The following is a 23,777-nucleotide window of genomic DNA, read 5'->3' as shown; positions in this document are numbered from 1 at the left end:
CACAAGCCAGGGGTGGAGCTTTAGCAAGGGACCCGCCCTTTTCTACCCAGCACTCCCCTGCCAGCCTCCCATATCAAATGTTATTTACCATATAAGGCCATTGTATGTAACCAATTGGATACTCTACAAAACACTTAGAAAGTGTCTGACACATTCTAAGTACTTGAAACAGTTATTACAAGTTCTAAGCAACTGCTATTGCTTTTGTTGGTGGTAATGAACGTGTTTAATAATATGGAAATGCAAGCAAAACAATTAGAAGAACATTTCCTCAGCAGTCTAAAATAAGATTCATATGTAAAATGGTGGTTATGACTGTAAGATAATAAACATATATTGTTTCAATCTACCTAATGTGCTAATTTGCTATGCCAACAATGGGAAACCAATATACAGGTTAATACCTAAAAATATGGAAATGCCTTTGCAGTTGGTCAGTTGGAAGAGGCTGGAAAAAGTTTGAAGAAGCATGATTTTAAAAGCCTAGATTTTTGTAAACAGACTGCTAATAGAAATATGAATGTTAATGACTGCTGATGAAGTCAGTGTGGAACATGGAAGAGGAAAAACCTTTAAATTTGAGTTGATGCTATAACGGATTCAGACTTTTAGAGATAATTGGAATGGAGCAAATGTATTTTGCAAATAATACATTTGGGGGTCAGATGACTGTGATAGGCAGAATAATGGCCCCCCAGTAATGTCCATGTCTTATGAATATGTTACCTTACATGGCAAAAATAACTTGCCGAGGTTATAAATTAAGGACCTCGAGATAGGGTGATTATTCTGGATTATTTGGTTTTATACACAGGGACCCCTGTAAAAGTGAAAGTGTTTATGTTAGGTTAAGGAGACAGATTTGATTATTCCAGCTGCTGGTTATAAAGGAGAAGAATGAGCCATGAGCCAAGGACTCTAGTTAGCCTCTAGAAACTGAAAAACACAAAAAACCTGACTGCCCTAGAGCTTCACGGAGGAAAGTGGCCTATCACACTTTTATTTTAGGTAGGAAGACCCATTCAAACATCTAACATTTATAACTATAATAAATAGATTTTTGTTGTTTTCAACCACCAGATTTGGGACAGTTTGTTACAGCAGGAATAGGAAATTAATATATGGTGAGAATAAAAAAGAAGAAAATACTATGAAGGATCAGCAAAATGTGGTGACTGATTAGATGTGGAGGGTGGAAACAAATAACTGAGGAAGTTAATAATAATACCATCATTTCAAGCCAGAGAGTAGGAGAGTAATGTCTCCATTTCACAGACATGCCGTATTAAAATGTTTTATTATCTCTAAAAGCCCCTCATCAGTCACATTATACCTTGAAGTTCTACTTTCTAATGTGTCTCAATTATACTTCTCTTGATGAATTCTGGTATTATTGTGCTAATGCCAATATCTCATCTTTAGAAATAGCACTGAACCTGTGGTTCTTTTCATTATGATGTCATGTATGTGGTTCTCTTCACTACTCTGCTGAAAACGAGGCCCCATAACAGCAGGCACACCCTCTAACCCTGCAAGAAAAAAATAAACAAAATAAAACTTGAAAAAAGAAAAATTAAAATTTTGGTTCACTTTTCAAATGCATTGTGCTTTTCATCACAAAATAGAGCTTTAGAAAGGACAGAAAGAAGGTCTTCCTGTATGTGACACACAGTTCTATAGCACAAATTCTGATCAGCCTTATAAGATGTTGTGTCTCTATTTCAGGAATCATCTTTTGTACATTGGCCAAGATAAGTGATTCAAAAGATATTTTTTTAAGTTGTAGCACACCAACTCAATCAATAATTCTCTACTTAACCATAGATGAAAGTTACACAATGAAAAAGGAAGAAAAAGCCTCATAAATAGGAAAGTAGAAACTTACACATAACTTGCTATTTCTGACCTCTCCAGTATATACAGTTTCTTCCCACCACCTAGCTGTCACACCATACTTCTGCCACCATGTGATTTATACAAATGTATCCAGTAATTTCAAGTAATTTTTCATAATTTGTTTTTCTTAAGAGGTATAATGTAATTTTGACCTGCACCTAAGCTCATAGTCCTTCCAGTAAGGCAATTGAACAAGGTCTTTGAAATTTTACTTACACTCAGAGAGACATAAACATAGATTCATAAACTTAAAGTGGTTATTTAATTTACTTTAGGCAGGACACCATTAATCCTTAAGAAATGTATACTCCATTTGCTTTTTGTTGTCTCTGGGCAATAACTGCTTAATTAAGTAGTGATCCTGTTCACTTTCTCATTCAGTATCAGAAACACCTTTTGTGATTGATTAAATTTTAATCAATTGTGAAGATAGCTAATATAATTTAATAGACTTAATGGCAAATATTAGTGGTTTTAGATTACAGGGCAAAGCTAAAAAGCTAAAAGGCGGTATGGGGTTTTCAGGGAAAAGAAAATTAACTTCAAACGGGACTAAATGTGAGTCTCAGCTTTTTCTGGTACTATTGGTATTAACTTGGACAAATCAGTAACACTATCAGTCTCAATTTTCTTATATGTAAAATTTAAATAAAAATACTTACCTTGCATATTTTTGAGCCAAGCAATATTATACTGTGCATATAACATGAATAGCACATAATATGTTCAGTAAATGATGTTTGTTACTTAAATAACACTCTTCTCAACACTTAGTTGTCTGAGCAATGTGACAGAACTTTTACACTTTTGATTTAAGATTTCATAGGCACATTGGTCAGGAAATGAGGAAGTGCTAACTTATGACAGATTCTTTTCTGGTACCATTAACCCAAAGTCTATAATTATCCATGAAACTTTACATAAGCAAGAAAATATAGTCCCTTTCCCCTCAAGGCTTCTTATTAAAAACATTTTCCTTTTAAATGAAATATTTAACATTATTTACCTCAAACATTTTTCTGATCATTATCTTGACTCTCAAATTCAATTATGATCAAGGCAATTGTCCATGTATAACAAAGTTTAAATAAAGCTGAAAATTTTTGGTGACTAATTTGCATTTAGCTATGTGTTTTAAAGCTTTACAAATAATGGTCTCCACTTGAAGAAATCAGCCTTTAGTTAAACTGACAGTTCTACTAACAGGAGTTTTCAGAGGCAACCTAACGCAAAGCAGTTTCCTTCTTTTGTAACAAATGGCTACTGCATGTGGCCATAGTTTCATTTTCATGTATCTACTATTACAGCCATAATGTAAAAGTTAAACAATGTTTTATTTTAAATTCTTATTTCTACTCACCACTGTTATTGATTAGTTCAAAATAGGAAACTAGCTATAATAATCTTTGTCTTCAATAGCAATTATTTCAACATCAAGCAATCTTTTACTCTAGAAAATGTTCCCTGCAGTTACTTTCACTGACTGCTTATAAGGTCCCACAGTTTACATATTTGAATGTTGTGGAGCCCACACTTAAATTCTCAACAGGATTTTAATTAGAGTCTGAGCAGACCAGAATGCATATATATTTTTTTCCATTCTTGATTAAGCAAACTCACCTCAAGAGCATATACAGCTTATAAACTACATTGATTTCTCAAATATTTTTCAGTTGTGTTTATATGTAGCTAATATTTTACTATCTCCTCTTCATGGCATTTCATTTTTTATTCTCTTATACTCCAGAAAAGGCAGATAGATATTTTAGAAAGAAATTATAGGTGCATATATACATGAATGTTCATTTTCAGTGAGATAATAAAATCATCAAAACATGCAATTTAAATGTATGTGTTCTGCTTTATTAATGATTCAAATGTGATTTTGAATTTCTGTTAATGCTTCATAGGCAAATGGAAAAGATGGGAAAGAATAGGATTAAAATATTCCTTGGGACTAATTAAACTAATTTTACAATCACATGAGTTTCATCAAATTAAGCGAATTTCCCATCTTTGTCCCAGTCTCATTTTTTCTTTCTCTGTTCTTTAGTTCATTCCACCCAAACTCCTAAAATACCAGTGCCTTTTTCTATGTACTTTACTGTTCTGCAAATAAAAATGCTGCATAATTGCTAATGCATACTGTGGTATCAGTGTGAAGATACTAATTTAGTCATAGAAATACTAACTGCACAAGAGTAAGGTGATTATGGGCTAACTGAAACATAAAACATGAACAAAGATATAACTAAGAGGTAAATAACTGGAAATGGTGAACGACAAGCACAGATATGTTTCAAAATCATATTGGCCTGATTGGAAAAGTTGAAAATGAAGTTCCGAAAAAGAAATCAATGCCACAATGTTCAGGAGGGTAATTTTAAAATACATATATACTACATTTCAAGGCAACACTGAATCCTGCAGTGAAGAAAGATGGGAGTGAATCTGAAAGAAAAATGTTTCATCTAAATATCTAGATGACAACTTAGCTATTGGATACTGTACAGGCAAATTGTTATTTTAGATATGACAAAAGTTAATGGAGGATTAATGCTACCAAGAATTAATAAATTTTGATGTCAGGTAATGTTGAGAGCATTTATTGAGTATTGGTGAAAAATATTTAGTAAGAAAACCCCATCTAGTCTAAAACTAAACCAGAATTAGTAGTAAAACAAAACTAGGCATATTTGACAATATAAATGCTGATATACATATTTAAGTATATCTATTACTGATTATGTGAAATATTCTAGCATTCAGTGTTGGTAGTACTAGTATTATGACCTGAGAACAGAACAGAAAAGTATGTCTCTTACTTATTTTCTGATGGCATTATGTGTTCCCTACCCTAGCTTCTAGAGCTGCTCAAGTCACACTGCATCAAGTCATAAATGATGAAAAGATTGCCTGACCTACCAGCCTCAGTTTCTTTACAGTTGTATTTGAAAAAGTGCTTTATAAATTGAAACTATGTAGTCTGGTACTATAGAACCCTATACTGCATGTAGAAGCCAAAGCTTAACAAATATTTTGAATGAAGAAAAAATTAATACTTCATAAATTGATTTTACTCTAATAATATTAATCAAGAAAATTAAAATCCCATTATCTTTGCAGGTTCTTTAATCTAGATGAAAATCACTTTTAGACAGGGTTTTAGATAAGGGTAATAGCTTTAGATATGGTTAATGGTCTTTAAGGAAATGCTAATAGTACTGGGCTTTAAAGGCTTTGGACGGCTTGTATAAGAACAGATAGTATTTCTGCCTCAGAAAAAGGCCTAGAGAAGATGCTCAATAAATGCTACTTACTTTCTTTGCACACTGTCTGCCCTTCCTATGCGTATCACTCTGATCATGAGTCCCATATCCCCTGCAATATACCAAATGACCCCATACCTTTTACTCAAGTCATTTTAAAGCAAGTTTTTAAAAATATTAAACCATTTCATTTGACTTCTGTACATTGTAACCAAAGGGTATGAGGTTTCTGACTATCACATACTTGGAATTTGTTTTCCCTTGAGTTGTTATACATGGCATGTCAAATTGTTTTACATGCTAGATCCATAATTTAAAGAGGGAAAAAACACTTAGTTCCTAGTCAGAGAAATTTGATATGCTTTTCCAGGTCGGTGACAACCATAATTAATGCCTTCATACATTTAAGCATTGCCATTTAGGGTGGACAAAAGACATTCATTGAGATAGGGGAGATTATATTTTTTTCTTTATATCACTTCATACAAGTAAATATTACTAAAGTTTAAGATACATAAGGTTGAAAAACATGAACACTGAAACTCCTCTCAATAATATAACCAGTGTTCTCCTTGCTAAAAAATCCAATGGAGTACTTTTAGTTGTTTGAGTTTTAGGTTTTGGTTTCTTTTCTCCTAACCTTTCTGCAGGATTTGATGAGGCAGGCTTCTCAAACTTAAAATTGCAATTCTCGAAGTGTGATCTGTGTACCCTCTGGGGACCTTAAGACCCATTCTGGGGATCTGAAAAGTCAAAACTATTTTTACACTAACACAAAGTCATTATTGGTCCTTCTTGCTTTTTGACATTTGTATTGATTGTGCAAAATCAGTGATACCTTATCATGAATCAAGGCAAAGACCCCAAGCTGTTCCACAATTCTTCACTACAACATGCTCACAGATAAAAAAAAAAAAAAAAAAAAAAGCTGTTTTCACTAAATAACATTTTTTATGAAGTAATGAGACTTATTAATTTTATTAAATCTCATCCATTGAGTACAATGTGTTTATAATATGCCATGTGACAGAAGTGTATATTAAGCAATTCAGTTGAATACCAAAAAAAAGTGTGTGTGCAATTGAGTTGTAAGCTTCTGAATTAGCAGCTTTGTTCACAAAACATAATTTTTACTTGAAAGAACAATGAAAGTTAAACCATGGTTATTGAGACTTGGATATTTGGCAAACATTTTGCTAAAAATAAATGCAGTAAACCTATCCCTTTGATGGAAACAACTGATAGCACGTATGGCCAATTATAAAATTTGAGTTTTCAAGAGAAAATTAAATATTGGGAAATAATAATAATTTTAACCAAGATATGGCAGTGGAAAGGGAGAAAGATATACTAGTTAACAAAATATTCTGGAGGTAAACTGTATAAGATATAGTGACTGAATGTGGGAATTAAGGGAGAGGCTAGAGTCTAGGATGGCATTCTCTTACCCCAACATAAATTTATTAAATAGGTGGATAGATAGTGTTACCATTCATGAAAAGTGAATTTTGGGAAATTAAATATTGCCAGTGTGACCTTGACAGTTTCCATATTCATTTTTCTAATACTAATAGCAGTTATATTGATGAATGCAAATTTTTATATTATATAATGATCTGTTTCAACATTTGGAAGATCTATATAACTCAGTGAGCCAGTATTTTCCAAATGGCCAATGAGAGATAATACAAAATTATGCATGAGTTAAAGATTCACTTAAAGTTTAAATATACTGAGGGATTTTAACAAAACAAAGTATAAAAAGTTAATTAATATGGTTTAATTTCCACATTGTAGCTAACTTTTAAGAAACTATCATTAGTTCACCAAACAGTGAGGCAATTCCTTAAGGATCTAGAAATAGAAATACCATTTGGCCCAGCAATCCCATTACTGGGCATATAACCAAAGGATTATAAATCATTCTATTGTAAAGACACATGCATACGTATGTTTATTGTGACACTGTTCACAATAGCAAAGACTTGGAACCAACCCAAATGCCCATCAATGATAGACTGGATAAAGAAAATGTGGCACATATACACCATGGAATACTATGCAGCCATCAAAAAGGATGAGTTCATGTCCTTTACAGGGACATAGGTGAAACTGGAAACCATCATTCTCAGCAAACTGACACAAGAACAGAAAACCAAACACCACATGTTCTTACTCATAAATGGGTGTTGAACAATGAGAACACATGGACACAGGAAGGGGAATATCACACACAGTGGCCTGGGGTGTGGGATGCTAGGAGAGGAATAGCAGGGGGTGGGGGTATTGGGGATCGATAGCATTAGGAGAAATACCTAATGTAGATGGACCAGGTAATGAATGCAGCAAACCACCACCATGGCACGTGTGTACCTGTGTAACAAACCTGCATGATCTGCACATGTACCCCAGAACTTAAAGTATAATAAATTTTAAAAAAAGAAACTATCATGAGTTAAAGAGAATATTCATAATTATCATGAAAGGCTATGAAAATACAATATGTATGTGTGTCCAAAAATATCTTAACCCAAACAATTTACTGTACCAGGTTAAATGCAAAAGTAGATAAGACAGTCCAGCTACCTTCTATTAATATACATACTCAAGAGATTTGCATAAAACAATGTCACCCACCTCACTACATTTTTTTAAGTCATCATTTTGATAAAAGTATGTTATTTTGGTAACATCCAATGAATGTATAAATATTTTAGTTAAACTAACAAAGTTTTAAATCTTCTCAATTTTATTCCTAATATAATAAATATCAATAGCTATAATCTATGTAAACAAAAATGATTTGAATTCATCAAAATTTTTTAAGTGTGTAAAGAAGTTCTGAGGCCAAAAAGTTTGAGTATTGCTGAATTGAAGGACAGCGTGTGCTCTAAAACTGGAATCTTTAACGCCTAAGCATATATGACATCACTCTCTGGATGTCATTCTACTTCTCTAATAGCCCCTTATACTCTCCTCTTCTGGTGTTTTTATTTGTTCTTCCCTTTTGTGTTAGGGACTCTCATGATTCATTAGTTCAGTTTTGTCTCATTCTCTGTTTCTCTGGAACTTTTCCAGAAGCTTTGAATGTGCTGATCACTCCCAAATCTACATTAGCAAAGCAAAACCAAATATTTTAAGGTTCTTATCCTATACCTAAATGTCTACTGAGCATTTCTATTTGTCTGTACTACCATAACAATAAACTACATAAGTCTAGCCATGAGCCCTTCATGTCTTTGGCACAGAAGCCCTAATCTGTAGTCTCACTTTTCATGAATGATATCACTGTTTATCCACTTACTTAATAAATTTATGTTGGGGTAAGAGAATGCCATCCTAGGATCTAGCCTCTCCCTTTATTCCCACATTCAGTCACTATATCTTATAGAGGTTACCCCCAGAATATTTTAATTAGTATTTCTTTCTCCCTTTCCACTGTCGCATCTTGGTTAAATTTATTATTATTTATTAACTGAATTATAATAATAACATCTTAGCAGATTTTCTGTCTCTAGCAATAGTCTCTTAAAATCCATTTTCTACAATGAGCAAAAGTGATGTCTCAGTTTCTTCTCTGATTAAAATTTTTCCCATAGGCTTTAGGATAAAATTAAGTCTTTGAATATCAGACCTTCATGATCTGGGCCATATCAAACTCAATACCTTCATCTCTCACCACCGCTCAAAATAAAGGACTAGAATTTCAATGACTAGCTCTCAGACAATTGATCCCACATCTCATCTCTAGGCAACATCAAAGAATACTCAAGTTGAAAGGATCTTTGGAGATAAAGTAACCATATAATTTATCATCCAAACCAGGACACTTTTGAGAATGAAAAGGGTGCTATTAATAATTACATTGGGATAACAGATGCAAACCGGGACTGTCTCCAGCAAAGGAGCCTGTATGATCACCCTCCCTGGAGATCAACTAGTCTATGAGAGAACTTGAGTCATTAAAGTGAAAGTGGTCATGCTGGTCATAACAATGATTAGACGAGAACCAGCCTTTCCTATCTCCTGCTCCATTGCCTTTTCTTCCACATTATGCTGCTTTTCTAATAACTTTCTCAAGATAAAAATTGAGTAGCCTTGACTGTTTACAGAAAGATGTTATATAGCAAAACGTTTGTCATTTTTTAATGTTATTACAGTAAATATTTGTAATAACTTTACAGTAAAAAGTATCACTATGAAGGGGAGCTCTGTAATGTGTAAGAGGGATCAAAAATATCAGCTTACATATGCAAAAGTAGCTTTCATTTCAGTAGGAAAGTAGAGTATTGTCTAGTAATAATAAAAGATGCCCCAGATCCCAAATCCCCAAATACTTGACTAGGTAACAGCCACTGCTACTCCAGCTGTGTGTGTGTGCGTATGTGACAGAGACAGAGTGAGAGAGAGAGTGAGAGAGTGAGCGAGAGAGAGAGAGAGAGAGAGGGAGGGAGAGAGAGAGAGAGAGAGAAATCCTCTCCCTGTCCACAGGAACTAGACTGAATCATATAAAAAAAGAAAAACCCCGAGACTCATTTATCCCAGCCCTTTGATAATTGCCTACCTTGTAGTACAGGAAGGCACATATGGCTTCTTGCCTTCATTCCCATGAACCTATCCAGATCAAAAAGCTAAGTTCCAAAAACTAAGTTATCTTCAACTTGAATATTGTTCCAAACTCCTTGTTTCAAATCAGGGCATGAGACAGAGTGATCCCAAACAGCAATGCAAAGGCTCATTGAAGACAGAACTTACCCATCTCCCGGTCCCTGAACATCTCATTTTCATCATCCATTAAGCTATATCCTTCAACTTCACTGTTTCCATTGTGCTATATACAAGCTTATTTCCCTTAAATAAGAAATAAAATTAGAGAAATCTTGAGTTATCTTTAAAGTCTATGGTATGAGAATAACAGGGTGTTCATCAACTAATGCAATAATATGTTATGCTCCAATAAAACTTCCTGCCTTTAAGACTAGAGTCTGGGCTTAAATTATTAGTATCAGGACTATATTGAAACAGAAATCTAATTATAAAACCATAGTCAAAAACAAATAAACAAAATCAAGACTATATTTGTCTATATCACCTAATTCCTGTCATTGTGACATACTCAACTTTTATATTTATTCGTGGATATCATGGAAGGTTATACTCTGTATATTATGTTGACATTATAGAATATGTACTTTTTTTATTTTGCTGCAGATTGACATCTCAATTTTATGAAGAAAACAATAACTTGTATTCCTCATAATTAAGAGAGGGGAAATATCTTCTGTTCTACTCTTTCCAATCATAACAAAGCACTTCAGTCATAGCACATATAAAAACTCCCAAGATCCAAACACAAATATCATAGCTTTAAGAAGATACATGCTGATATGGGGTTAGTATTTTCCAAATGCTTTATTTTAAGGACACCTAAGAAAAATTCCTAAAATTCTGTCAATGTGTGGATGTTTCTCCAATTACAAAAATAGCAATAATATTAAAAAGTGTTTTCCTGTATTGTATTCCATTGTGACTTGCATGCCAGGAATCATAATTCAATGGTGAATCTACCCCTGCTTCAGTCAACAGGGATATTAAATAGTATTTTCCAGTAAAAGATAGGGACATTCAAGCATTTGTTCAATGGTTGATCAAGCCCAGTTAAAGTTTTTCCTTTTCTGGACAAAAATCAAGCAGAATAATGCCATTTCAATTCTCCATAGCACAGTAGAACAAAGAGGAGCTCAAAAGAATATCAAGTAAAATGTTGTAATGTCATATAAATACTTCTATTTCCAGATAACTAGAAACTGAGAGCTGACCATACTTGAAAAATATAAAACAGACCACATTACATACCATTTTCATTGGCTATATATATTTGTTTAAGATAACTACATTGAGAATGCTACATTGTTTTCTTTCTATACTAGGAGTTTGAAAATTCTTACTTAACGCTTTTGTGGTTAGCAAGAAGTCCTCTTCAGAGAGTTTCAGAATTAGATATTTTAATCAATGTTGCCCTAAATGCCTGCTCTCAAGATTCTAGCACTCCCCGCAAAAATGGTATTTTAATAACATTTTTCTTTACGTGCTAAATATTTTGCATTTATCTATGCTCTATTTGACTGTACTATTAAAATTTACTAAACATTCCCTTCTCTACCAGTTTTAACTTCCTTTCTCAACACTCCAATTTTACTAAGGACATTGTTTCTTAGACCCTTCCCTCCATTCTGGGCCCAGCAGCTTCAGACCCAGCCAAATTAACCAGTGTCATTCATACAGAGCTTGTCACTGCTGTGTTCCAAAACTTTAAATCTATTGCTACAGATTTAAAGATGCTCCTAGAGCATCTAAGATGGCAACTATCCCATTAAAATAATAAATAATGTTAATAAAGAAAGCTTAACAAGTTTCACTTTCTTCCTAAAAAGAATGAAAGCATTCCAAAGTGACATTGCTTCATTAGTGGGCAAAAGCAATTCTAAGTATAGTAACTGGATGTCCAGTCAAAGGGAAAACAAGACTTTTGTTCTTCAAGGAGTTTAGAGAACAAATATTTCCCTGTGATCTCCATCATGTAGGACTACTGTACAGTTCATTTATTCATTTAAATATATATGTCGAGTCTTTACTATGTGGCAGGCACTGTTAAAGGCACTGAGGCTAAAGAAATAATATTTCCTCTCCCTCAGTAGTTTACAATCTAAGAGTAAGTAATATCTACATACCAGAACACCTTTGCTTAAGAAATCTCCTTGGGCATCTCATTCATTTTGAAATATTAAAACTAGAAGAAATTATAAACATCATCTAATCTATCCCTTTCACTTTATAGATGAGAAAACTGAAATTCAGGAAAGATAGTTAAATTAACTACCTTCACAAATACAAACTAGATCCCAAGTGTTCCAATTCCTAGTCCAGGGCACTAAACCATAATATTCCTCTCAGGTCACAAATATCTCAGAGACATTTAAAAAAAAAAAAAAAAAAAAGGAAGGAAAGAAACAACTGGGCTGGGCACGGTGGCTCACGCCTGTAATCCCAGCACTTCGGGAAGCCGAGGCAGGTGGATCACCTGAGGTCAGCAGCCTGGCCAACATGGCAAAACCCTGTCTCTATTAAAAATATAAAAATTAGCCAGGCGTGGTGGCAAGGGCCTGTAATCCCAGCTGGGGCAGGACAATCTCTTGAGCTTTGGAGACAGAGGTTGCAGTGAGCTGATATCATATCACTGAACCCCAGCCTGGGCGACAGAGCAAAACTCTGTCTCAAAAAAAAAAAAAAAATACATGTGCCTTTCTTGGGGTTATTCCCAATACAGGGAATATGACTTAGTACTGAAATAGACCTTTGAAGTGAGACAAAATAAGGTTGGAAATAATTTTACTAAGGATCCAGGCATTGAGCAATGGCATCCAGCCAATAACCATAGTCCTGTAGCATTGTCATCTGTCACCTTTCTTCACGTGTTGACTAGAGAGAGGAGTTGGCAGCACATTGCACATAAACTGTAATTTCATACAGCTAATGGTTTGCAACTAAGCTACACAGATTGTGAAACAATGGCAAAAAATATATGAAATTTAATAAGAAAAAAGAAATGTTCTAAAAACAGATATTGTCAGAGACTACTTTTAAAAAGCTATATAGAGCCACCTAGTGACAGAAATTTGTGTTAATGGAATTACATTTGGTCATAAACAGAAAGCAAGTTCACAGACTGAAAGATATTATAAATGGCTAGGTCAGGAACAGAGGCTGGTTTTGTGTGTATATAAGGTCCTAATTGTGAAGGAGACATAAATCATCTGTCAATGTCTTCATTTTTATATTATTTGTATTTTGCATTTACTGTCAACAGAAAGCTTACATATGCCTTCTGAAATAGCTAAAATTTTTCAAATTTAATAGCTCTTCATCACAGTGTACAAGTTAGAGATAACTGGATTCCATTTTTAAATTCTTATATTTCACCCAACCAAATTAGGCTCAAAAAGTCAATTTCTTTACATTGGAAAATATCTGTCAATATTTTCAAACAGAATAGAACGTGCTTTTTATTCCCCTTATGAACTTTAAGAGGCTTTTATCTATGAGACACATTTTAACAACAAAGCTACATTTCTAAGGAAACTAAGGCAGCAGAGAATTGTTGCTCCAAATAAAACTCTTTGTATTTTCAAATAAGATAGAAATAATAATTGTATGTATTTTCTTAAAGGAATTTATATAAACACATACCTAATTAGAACATCTCAGAAATGTTGTGATTGTTAGGACAAATCCTGAGTCAGAATCACATCAGCTTTTGTTAAACCCTTAAATCTCTTTTTTCATCTGAGAGTTGATTTATCGTTAATTAATCCTGAAATCTTTCAGAATGATGGATGTTTTATAATGATGAATAAATACTAAAGATTGGTATAAATATCAACTTACACTGTTACATAACCGAATCTTCTATGATGTAAACATTCAATGAAAAAGTATTAAAATTGTTAATGAAGTCATAGAGAAGAAAGTGAAAGCTAATTCAAAATAGTTTATTTTAACTTTATATGGTCTTTGCTTGACCAAAAATAAACTTGAAAATATCTTTTGCTTTATTTCTTAATGCTGAAAATCATTATTTAAAATACTGGAGGCTTGCACCCTTTGCTGACTGAGCCTCTGCCCTATAAGGGAAAGGGCACTGAGAAAAAAAGCAAATACAGAATCCCTTGACTCATATCTATGACCTACGATAACACAATAAAGTATACATTGATTTCTGATGAATGAGATTTTATTGTATCATATTGAGATATCAGCACACGATTAACCTCGAATTCTTTTTTCTAAGCAGTTCTATTACCTGCAGCCATAAGTCAATTAAATAATATTTGCAATAAGATAGAAGGCTATAAAACTGAAATCCTGGGCATAACATTTTTAAACTTTTAATAAGAAGAAATAGAATCAGATAACATAACACAAATGTGTTTTTTTAATGATGTGGATAATCCTACCAAAAAAAGATAGCAAAGTTAAGACAGTTCTGATGTGTAATTTTAGACAATATGACAATGGGGAATGTAATATTACTATGGAAAAATCAAGGAGGGAGAAAGACTGATGGAAACCTAGAGTTATAGGCTTGATTAAATATCTGTGGCATATTTCCAACCAAGTAAGTGATGTGCATATCAGCAGGATCCTCAGGCAGTCACTATAGCTACAAATCCAGGAATGCCCATGCCCACCAGTGTGTGTTGTGCAGACCAAAAAAAGAAAATCACTTACTGTGGATAAGGCTATTTTAATGATGTCACCAATGAACACAAAGGAGGATAGGATAAAGATAGCTGTCATCATGGAATGTCTACTGTGTATTTGACACTAGACTAGGAGCTTTACGTATTCCATTTCAGTTAACAGTTACAGACTCCTTAAGCTGGTATTAATTGTTATATTTAAAAAGAGAAGAAACTGAGACTCTGAGAAGTGTTCTAAATCATTTGACTGCCTCAAGAGCTATTTTTTTCCTCTGTATTTACTGAGCTACATAGTAAATACAAATATGCCTTATATATCACTATTGTAAAACTAAAATTTTATTCTAATTCTGTTTACCTAACAATAAAGGTACTCCATTTTTTCAAGATCAGAAAATGCTTTAAAACAGGTAAACTAAAAATGTTCACTCCTTTTTCTTAAGAATGTACAGCCCAAACAGGAACCAAACTCCAATTTTAAAAGATAAAATAAAATAGTTTTTTTTTTAAATCCAAGACAATAAAATATTTTAACATAAAATATATTTTTTGAAATTCGATATATTCAAAGATGCAGTTTTACTATTCATCTTTACAACATAGTCAATAATTTTTTATTTATGGAAGAGATGTATTCTCATTGTATTTTCTAAATATGAGCAATATATAGAAACTTAAAGAATTTTAGTGGATTAGTCTCAAAGCCAACATTAACATTCAAACATAAGAGACCATAAGGATCAAGTCCAAGTCTTTTTAAAATACAGATTCCTGAGTCCTACTACTCAGAGACCCTGGCTCAATGGTTCTAAAGTGGAGCCTAGAAATTTACATTTTGACTCATACTCTTCCCTCCACTACTCCAAGAGATTCTGGTGCACACAGTCCACAAACTGTATAGGAAACATTCCTATTATTACCACTTCAAATTTTTTATTGACTTTCATGAAATTTCATGTCATGTCCTCAAAGTAGTTATTTGTTTATTTTTTTATTCTTGTTGTATTTATATCTTTTTTCATGACAGATCTTATCAGAATTTTTACCTGATCATAAATGCAAGAAAAAATGGTCATTTTGTGGAGTTGATTCTTAAAAGATTCTTAAAATATCATAGTTATTATGTAAGAAAAGGTATGACTTATGTTTTTAGAATTTCAAGAGTAAAATATGCTTTCAAAACATCAATAACATCTACTGTGATTGTTATAAGGGTCTTCATTTCATGTAATATATTTAAAATTTTACATATGTGAAAAATCACTTGTACCAAGACATTCCTATCATTGTATAAATGAGCAAAGAGATGCACAGATACAAATAAGCATAACCTAGCACTGGACATCAAGTGGCAGCAGGACCAGATCTCCCAATACACCACCCAGTGCTGTTACCAGGACACTGCTGTCACCCCGCATGTGAGCATTCACTCACAAACCTGAAACTTAAGTGAATACCACACAAGGTTCTTCCCTGTGCCATTCATAGCATGATAAAATGATGAAAACACTGGACTCTTTTCCTCTCATCTAAAATCCGAACTAATGGCAAAAAAAAAAAAAAAAAAAAAAAAAGAATTAATTCAAATGATCCTTTGCTAAACTAAGGTCCAGAAAAAAAGGCATTTAAATCTTTGTTATAGATCATAACAGAAGATTTAAGTTAAAGATGTATTCCAGGAACCTCCTCCTTCTGTGGAATGGCACCCAAAAGAAAGAATCCATTTTGCAAAAACTCAAGGCTATTTAAGTGGTTATTTTTTACTCGACTTTTAGAACTAGCCACTGGGTTGTACTAGGTTGATGCAGTTTTTGCCATTACTTTCAATAGCAAAAAACACAATTACTTTTGCATCAACCTAACATATGGCCTGGTCCCTTTAATGCAACATAGTCATGTTGCCAGTTGATTTTTATTTCTTCATCTCCCACACCAAATTATTCCTTCTACTTGATACCATCAAAAATATTCTTCTATTGTATACACTATATTTTCTTTATCCATTCATATGTTGATAGACACAGGTTGATTCCATATCTTGGCTATTGGGAACTAATTCTGCAATGAACATAAGGGAGCAGATATCACTTCAAATATTGATTTCAATTTTTAAGATATATACAGGATGATCTCATTTATGTAGGGAATCTTAGAAAAGCAAAATTCATAGAAGTAGAGAGTAGAATAATGGTTACCAGAGGCTGGGGTGTCGGGGAGAGAATAAGGAGTTGTTGGTCAAAAGGAACAAAATTCCAGGTAGGCAGAAAAAATACGTCTTGAGATCTATTGCACAGTAGGATAGCCATAGTCAATAAAAATATATTGTATATTTTAAAATAACTAAGATCATAAATTTCAAATGTCTCACCATCAAAAATTGTAAGTAAGCAAGGTGATGGATATGTTAAATATTTTGATTTACTTATTCCACATTGTATACATATATCAAACCACATTTTATTCCACTAATATATACAATTATGATTTGTCAATTAAAAACAGTATTTAAAAATAGTCTTCTAAAATACAAACTGTAATTCATTCTGCTTTTTGCTATCTTTGAAGGACCATGAGAATAAACCCAATCAACACAGAGAATGTACAGGAGTAAGTCTTGAATGCAGTATCTACATATCTATTCCACTATTTTTTTTTAAATTTGTATACTTTTAGAAACTCCATTTACAAGAAAGGAGCCAAGTGACAGTTTCCAATGGGGGGAAGGTTCTCATGAAGGTACTGTAAGGCTAAGTCTGTCCACTTCATTTCTTGTACTTTGATAGATTCTGTGTGCCACCACTGACTTGTTCAGGTTCAGGAAGCTCATTCAGTGGTCTTGCAACATCCTAATAAGGCAGCTTGTCTTCTTTCCAAGCATCATCAATCAAATCTAAGATCCTTCCATCTCTCTGAACTTCACCATCTATTTTTCTGCAACTTTGATCTTGTCAAATCATCACCTGGCCCACCACAGCAGACACTTCCCACTATTTTCATTAGTTGCAATACAATTCTACTGTGTTAGAAAGATAATGCCAGTGATCATATTGCTAATATCTAGCAGATCACAGCAATAACTTATTATTTACTAGACCCTAGATGGCATCATATTTTCAACTTATCACACTTTCAACTTCAATTTTACAATGAGTCATAAATTCAATTATATATCTAGCCATTTCTTAGTAGCAGTGCACCTGCAGCTACAATCCCTTATAAGACACCTACAACTCTAAATTCTTCCCTTATTCTCCTTTCCCACCAACCCCATTTCCAACTGACTCATTGAGTTCTGCTCATTTTGCCTTTCCCTGATCAAGCCATCAAATTAACTCTTTCATGCTTTTCTGGGCTGTTTATCCTTTTCCTACTGCCAACAGCAGGTTTTTTTGTTTGTTTGTTTTTGTTTGTTTGTTTGTTTGTTGCTGATAGCCTTTCGACTTTTGTTCCTCATGAGATTAATGTTAGAGAATTCCTTAACGGTTTTCTTGGAAAATAGCTCTTACTTAGAGACATACACAACATGCTTTTTACAATGATCTGAAAACCCACAAGTGAATGTTATAAAAGGGCCTTATCACTGAATGAGCTATAGAAATTAGGAGCCAAAATTGGAAAATGGGATCTAACTAAACTAAAGAGCTTCTGCACAGCAAAAGAAACTATCATCAGAGTGAACAGGAAACCTACAGAATGGGAGGAATATTTTGCAATCTATCTATCTGACAAAGGGCTAATATCCAGAATCTATAAAGACCTTAAACAAATTTACAAGAAAAAACAAACAACCCCATCAAAGAATGAGTAAAGGATATGAACAGATATTTCTCAAAAGAAGACATTTACGTGGCAAACAAACGTTTGAAAACAAGCTCATCATCACTGATCATTAGAGAAATGCAAATCAAAACCACAATGAGAAGAGATCTCATACCACTTAGAATGGCGATCATTCAAAAGTCAGGAAATAACAGATGTTGGAGAGGATGTGGAGAAATAGGAACACTTTTGGTGGGAGTGTAAATTAGTTCACCATTGTGGAAAACAGTGTGGTGATTCCTCAAGGATCTAGAACCAGAAATATCATTCGACACAGCAATCTCATTACTGGGTATATACCCAAAGGATTATAAATCATTCTACCTTAAAGACACATGCACACATATGTTTATTGTGACACTCTTCACAGTAGCTAAGACTTGGAACCAACCGAAATGCCCAAATGATAAAAGAAATGCCCACATTTTCTTTATCCAGTCTATCATTTGGGTTGGTTCCAAGTCACAATAGCAAAGACTTGGAACCAACCCAAATGACAGACTGGATAAAGAAAATGTGGCACATATACACCATGGAGTACTATGCAGCCATAAAAGAGGATGAGTTCATGTCCTTTGCAGGTACATGGATGAAGCTAGAAACCATCATTCTCAGCAAACTAACACAAGAACAGAAAACCAAACACTGCATGTTCTCACTCATAAGTGGGGTTTGAACAATGAGAACACATGGACACAGAGAGGGGAACATCACACACTGGGGCTGGGGGGGTGGAGGGTGAGGGGAGGGATAGCATTAGGAGAAATACCTAATGTAGATGATGGGTTGATAGGTGCAGCAAACTACCATGGCATATGTATACCTATGTTAACAAACCTGCACATTCTACACATATATCCCAGAACTTAGAATAGAAAATTTAAAATTGAAAAAAAAGAAATTAGGAGCTATCTTTATTCTAAAAAGGTAAAGCTAGTGAGAATATTTCTTAAATTTTTATAATACAATAGGATAGTAAAGTTGTAAAATTAATATTCATATATTTTGACAGCCAAAAATATGCATGAAAATATATCTGAGGCTATAAAACAATTAAATATTACATAACAAAAATGCTAAATTCAATACACTATGATTGTTCATATGTAACCTCAAAAGGTACTTGGAAATGTCTTGATATTTATATGTAATACAAATTAAATATTTACATAAATAATTTTTTAAGTTTTTAAAAAATATTTGGCCTCACCAATACCATCACTTCAGACTATTTTTATTTCATAGCTATATTTTGTGCAAATCAAAAGTAAAATCAGATCAAGGGACTTTTGGACAGAGACTATGGGGTTGATCTAAAAAGCAACTGCAGCAAAGTTTCAGGATACAAAATTGATGTATGAAAATCAGTAACATTCCTATACACCAACAAAATTCAAGCTGAGAGCCAAATAAAGAACACAATCTCATTTACAATAGCTGCAAAAATAAATAAATAAATAAAATACTGAGGAATATGGCTAAGCAGGAAGGAGAAAGAATGAAATTTCAAGAATTTACAATGAAAATTTCAAGACACTGCACAAATAAATCAGAAATGGCACAAACAAATGGAAATACATCTCATGTTCAGGAATTGGAAGAATCAATATTGTTAAAATGGCCATACTACCCAAAGTTATTTATACAATCAATGCTATTTCTATCAAGCAACCAATGACATTCTTCACAGAATTAGGAAAAAAAATTGTTTTAATCATATGGAACCAAATATCCCAAATAGCTCAAGCAATCTTAAGCAAAAGAACAAAGCCAGAGGTATCACATTACCTGACTTTAAACTATACTATACTACAGTAACCAAAACAACATGGTACTGGTATCAAAACAGACACATAGACCAATGGAACAGAATAGACAGCCCAGAAATAATGCAGTACATCAACAACCACTCAATCTTTGAAGTCAACAAACACAAGCAATGGAGAAAGGACTCCCTATTCAAGAAATGGTGCTGGGATAACTGGCTAACCATATGCAGAAGACTAAAACTTGACCTTTATCTTATACTACATACAAAAATCAACTCAAGATGAATTAAATACTTAAATCCGAAACCAAAAACTATAAAAACCCTAGAAGAAAATCATTCTGGACATAGTAACAGGCAAAGATTTCATTACAACCACTCCAAAAGCAATTGTGACAAAAACAAAATTTGACAAATGGAACCTAATTAAACTAAAGAGCTTCTGCACAGCAAAAGAACTATCAACAGAGCAAGCAGACAAGCTACAAAATGGGAGAAATTATTTGCAAATATGCATCTGACAAAGGTCTAATACCCAGAATTGATAAAGAACTTAAACAAATTTGCAATCAAAAATAAGCAATCCCATTTAAAAGTGGGCAAAGGACATGAACAGACACTTTTCATAAGAAGACAAACAGATGAACACATCACTAATCATTAGAGAAATGCGAATCAAAACCACAATTAGATACCAACTCATACCATTCAGAATAAAAAGACAAAAATTAACAAAGACAATTAATAAAATTAATAAAAAGACAAAATTAATAAAAAGAAAAAATAACTTAATAAAAAGACAAAAATTAACAAAGGCTGGCAAGATTGTAGAGAAAAGGGAAAGCTTAAACACTGCTGGTGGGAATGTAAATTAGTTCAGCGATTGTGGAAAGCAGTTTGGCAATTTGTGGAAGAACTTAAAACAAATTACCATTCAACCCAGCAATCCCATTATTGGGTATATACCCAAAGGAAGGTAAACCATTCTACCATAAAGACAGATGCACACATATGTTTATGCCAGCACTATTCACAATAGCAAAGATATGAAATCAACCTAAATATCCATCACTGGTAGATTGGATAAAGAAAATAGGTTATATATACACCATAGAATACTATGCAGCTATAAAAATGAACAAGATCATGTCCTTTGCAGCAACATGGATGGAGCTGTAGGCCATTATCCTAAGCAAACTGGCACAGAGACAGAAAAATACTGCATATTCTAATTTATAAGCGGGAGCTAAACACAAGAGAACAACAGACACTGGGCCTACTTGAGGGTGGAGGGTGGGAGGAGGGTGAAAATTGAAAAAAACCTATCCAGTACTATCCTTACTTATGTGGGTGATGAAATAATCTACATACCAAAACCATGTTACACAATTTACCTGTATAATAAATATGCACATAAACCCTGAACCTAAAATAAAATTAAACCCTGAATATACATCCAACAAAAATAGATTAGAATGTCCAGATTCAGATATGAAAGAATTTAGTGATAGGATTGGGGTGCCAGACAAACATGAGTTTAACCTTTGCCTCAAATTTTCTAACTGTTTGAACTGATGACATTCACTTGTATCAGTAAAATACTGATTCAAGTACCACTATTAAATGATAACAGAATTGAAGTCACTGTTTAAGAGGTACCTAATATCAAATCTTTCACATACTAAGAGTTGAAATAAATAGCAGTGTTTTTCCACCTTGAAGCTATTTTCTCTTTTCAATTTTCATACAATATCCTACAATAAAGCAAGAGATTCTTGAAGATCATGTTCATCTTAAGCTAAGTCACATCTAGCAAATGAGGAGCCTTACCCTGTATAAGTCAAGCCTCATTTTTGTAAACATAACAGGCTGTGCTATCTCTTTCAACTCAGGAAGTTTTATTTATTAAAGTTCCGCTCATAAAGTAACAGGAATAGCACTGCCTATAAACATAGAAACATCACTTTAATAGATACCAAATTGCTGACAGGAAAAGGGATTTAATTTCCCCTTAAAGCCAATAACTCCTCTCACATTTACTTTGAAACAAAATGGATTTAATTTGTTAATAGCATTTTGTGACAGTAATATTTAGCAACTTTTAAAATGCCTAAAACTTAGCTTTCTCTGCCCTAAATGCATAAACACTTTATATATTTTTTATTGCAGAATTAAAGAATGTACTTATTATATCTGTTGCACACAAGGTAATACATTACAAATGTGCTTTTTTTTTTAACTTGGATTAACCTATATGAATTTGTACATAGTACTATCCAGTGTTTCATTCTGTGCCTGTAATTCGTTAAAGGATGTATGTAGCACAGTTTTAAATATAATTAGTTTTTACTTTATAACGTCACATTCTACTCTTATACTTTAGTTCATTGAAAGTGATGCCCAACTTTGAAAATTTTAGTATTGAAGCAAAATTGAATGGAGGAGAGTGAGCTTCTACATCTGCCACATATCTAGAATTAAGATTCCATTGCTTTAATGATGAAGAAAGAGTTGCTAATATATATTCTACTGCTTTATGCCACCAATGTATACCTGGTTTGAATGAGAACAATTAGACTACAGTGTTATAGTCTAAATATTTGACCAGCCAAAACAATGTTTTGAAACCTAATCACCAATGTAACAATATTGCAGGGGTGGGGGGAGTGCCTTTGAGAGGTGATTAAGTCATGAGGGCAAAGTCCTTATGAATGGATGTAGTGCCCTCATAAAAGAAGCCTCAAAGAGTTGCCTTACCTCTTGCACTGTGGGAGGACACAGCAAGAGTACAACATTTATGAACCAGCAAGCCCTCCTCAGACTTTGAATCTGATGGGGCCTTGATCTTGAACGTCCCAGCCTCCCGCACCATGAGAAATAAATTTATGTTGTTTTAAATTCACCCAGTTTATGGTATTTTGCTGTAGAAGCCTGAGATTAGAGGTAAAAATAATAGCAAAGCTATTGTGCGCCTATTTAGGTGTAATGTTTTCAAGTAAAATGTTGAATGTCACAGACTATTCAGTAAAAAATAGGCAGTATTTATTTAATTTGTTTATTTTTTCTTTTGAACATCAAGTTCAAAACAGTGGAGTTAAGCATGTTTCTTGCATCAAGTAACGTTTTCCTCACGAATCCAGGTAAGACTCCACTTCTTTTTCACTTTTCTCTGGCATTCTCACTCCTCATTTGCATCCCTTCTCCATCCCAGTCATCCACTGTAATGTGTTGGGTGTATCATTTCTTGCAAAACGTGTAATGTTAATTTATATGTGGCTGTGGATTTTATTTACATAATATATATGCTGGCAGGACGCATGATTTATTGCAAATATATTAGATTAAGCAAATGATTTTTAATGAAATTCTTGCTGCTGTGAGGTTGAAGGACAGACTTGTGTGGACCAAGAGTAGAAACAGGGAAGCTGTCGCCAGAGAAAGAGTCATGTTGAAGGAAGTCAGGAAAGGAGGCTTCAGCAAGGCTGGCAGTAATGGCAACGACAAGTCTCCACATCGGTTTCAAAGGAAAATTAAACAGATTTCCTGATAGATTTGATGTAGACTCTGAGCAAAAGAGAGAATCAAAGATGACCCAATGTTCAGGAGCTGAGCTGAATAATGAGAAAGACTACAAATGAGCAGTATCATTTTGAGGGAAGAATAAGAAATCAAAGTTCTGTTTTAGACAGGTTAAATTTGAAATGCTTATTTGATATCCAAGTAAAGCTAATACATAGACATTGAGATCACTTGGATCTACATCTA

At 33.5% G+C, this 23,777-nt stretch overlaps 1 pseudogene; it reads right to left on the bottom strand.

The window, feature by feature from the left end:
- Positions 1 to 17,037: 17,037 nt before the first annotated feature.
- Positions 17,038 to 22,884, bottom strand: LOC105710783 (anaphase-promoting complex subunit 13-like; annotated as a pseudogene).
- Between the last annotated feature and the right edge of the window lie 893 nt (positions 22,885 to 23,777).

Source organism: Aotus nancymaae, unplaced genomic scaffold (assembly GCF_030222135.1).
Source record: "Aotus nancymaae isolate 86718 unplaced genomic scaffold, 86718_ANA_hifiasm-v0.15.2.pri h1tg000036l, whole genome shotgun sequence".
NCBI lineage: Eukaryota > Metazoa > Chordata > Mammalia > Primates > Aotidae > Aotus > Aotus nancymaae.
The sequence above is the reverse complement of the archived record's forward strand: the minus strand, read 5'-3'. Positions and strand labels throughout refer to the sequence as shown.